Source organism: Octopus bimaculoides, chromosome 20 (assembly GCF_001194135.2).
Source record: "Octopus bimaculoides isolate UCB-OBI-ISO-001 chromosome 20, ASM119413v2, whole genome shotgun sequence".
NCBI classification, from domain to species: domain Eukaryota; kingdom Metazoa; phylum Mollusca; class Cephalopoda; order Octopoda; family Octopodidae; genus Octopus; species Octopus bimaculoides.
In genome coordinates, this window is record NC_069000.1 from 20590718 (window position 1) to 20592814 (window position 2097).

The following is a 2097-nucleotide window of genomic DNA, read 5'->3' on the forward strand; positions in this document are numbered from 1 at the left end:
GTGAAGAGGGGACTAGAGTCGATTACATCGACTCGGCGGAATTTGAACTCGAGTCTTTCAGCGAGCTAACGATTCTGCCAGCTCGCCACCTTAATAATAATAATAATAATAATAATAATAATAATAATAATAATAATAATAATAATAATAATACTTTTTATGAAGGCACAGGGTCTGAAATTTGACTGGGTGGGAAGCATAACTCGATACCATCGATTACTTGACTGGTTCTATATTTTAGGGACGCAGGAGGAATGACAAGTAAAGTTGGCCCTGGCAAAAATTTGAACTCGGAACATAAGTCGAAAGAAATACCGCCAGGTATTTTGCCTGATACTCTAACGATTTCGCTGGACCACCACCCATATGAGATTTTCTTTACATTGACAGAAAGCCGTACATTATATTTTGGTGGTGGTGGGCGAAATATGGTCAATTAGATTGATAGAAGACCAAACAGAAGTTTTATTTGAACAACTTTGAATGTATGGGTTTTGACCTTGGTAGAATGCAAACTTAGACATCAACAATGACGAACTTAAAATAATTGAATTTTGTGTGGTACTTTATCTTTCTTCTCTGCTACTACACAGCAGCAATAATAGTGATTATAAGACGGCGAGCTGGCAGAATCGTTAGCACGCCGAGCGAAATGCTTAGCGCTATTTTGTCTGTCTTAACGTTCTGAGTTCAAATTCCACCGAGGTAGACTTTGCGTCTCATCCTTTCGGGTTCAATAAATTGAGTACCCCTTGCGTACTGGGGTCGACCAAATCGACTGTCCCACCCCTCAAATTCGGATCTTATAGCAAGATTAGAAAAGAATAATGGTGATTATATGAACAAGTTCAAATATTTGGAAGATAGTAAGCAGTAATTGATGTCATTCGTTTGAGGGATATTTTAAAATAAATTTAGTTATTAGCACACCATCTAGTTGGATGAATGGGTGTCTATGTTATCAGGGGGTAATATGAAATATTCTTCAAAGCGGCGAGCTAGCAGAATCGTTAGCACGCCGGACAAAATGCTTAACGATATCTCACCCGTCTTTACGTTCAGAATTCAAATTCCACCAAGGTAGACTTTGCCTTTCATCGTTTCGGGATCGATAAAATAAGTATCAGTTGAACACTGGGGGTCGATGTTATCGACTTAGCCCACCCCCTGAAATTGCTTACCTTGTACCAAAATTTGAAATCAATATGAGATAGTTCTTAAACAATTTTCTCTGTATGCCTCTGTATGTGTGTGTGTATGTGTGAGTGTGTGGGGGCACGTGTATGTGCGTGTGTGTGCGAATATGCTAACCAGTCTTTAATATGAGTTAACACTGATACACGTGTACTTGTGAGTGTATACATACATATGTGGGTGTAAATAGATATGTGTTTATGCTTACATACATACATGTGTGCATGCGTGTGTGCGTGTGCGTATGTGTGTGTGTGTGTGTGTGTGTGTGTGTACATAGACATGTTCTTAATATCATTCTTGGTTAATGTAGCACTAACGAGTCATCAAATTATTATTCTAGTAGACACCTAATTACAGATAAATGAAGACAAACAGAACTCATAGTTGTTAATACTAAAATATATATCTGAGAAAAGAATTAAATGTATATTTAGCTCCTTACCTTTCATATTTTTCTCTTTTCTCATCTTTTGGGAATACCAGGCGGTGTTGATAGCATTAGTTAACTCTCCACATGTTGGCAAAGTTAACGATGACAGAGCAAAACCTGCAGTGAAATCAGAACACACACTAAGTCCTTGATTCTTGAAGATTACGTTTATAGTACATGCATGCAACAATTCATCCATCCATCCGTCCGTCCATCCATGCATACATACATACACACATTTGCACATATGAACTTATCCATTTTTTGTACAATCCATACGAGTGCATATAGATGACAAAGAATGTTTCCCATCATTGATTCGACAAAATTTTCGAACAAAAATACAGTGGATCATTCGCCAACATAACATGGCATCCCGGTTTAGGACGAACGTTGCTGTAATTCAGCCCCAAGAGACATCGATCTATGTCCTTATATTTTCGAACAAGGGAATCTAGCACCCCCACTCA

At 38.1% G+C, this 2097-nt stretch overlaps 1 long non-coding RNA gene across 6 annotated transcripts in view; it reads right to left on the bottom strand.

The window, feature by feature from the left end:
• LOC106881631 (uncharacterized) overlaps positions 1-2097 on the bottom strand; it is a 385740-nt gene that overhangs the window by 158307 nt on the left and 225336 nt on the right. For all 6 annotated transcript variants that reach the window (XR_008266350.1, XR_008266345.1, XR_008266349.1 and 3 more), the window contains one exon: positions 1640-1744. This is a non-coding gene — a long non-coding RNA (uncharacterized LOC106881631). The remainder of the gene's footprint in view (positions 1-1639; positions 1745-2097) is intronic.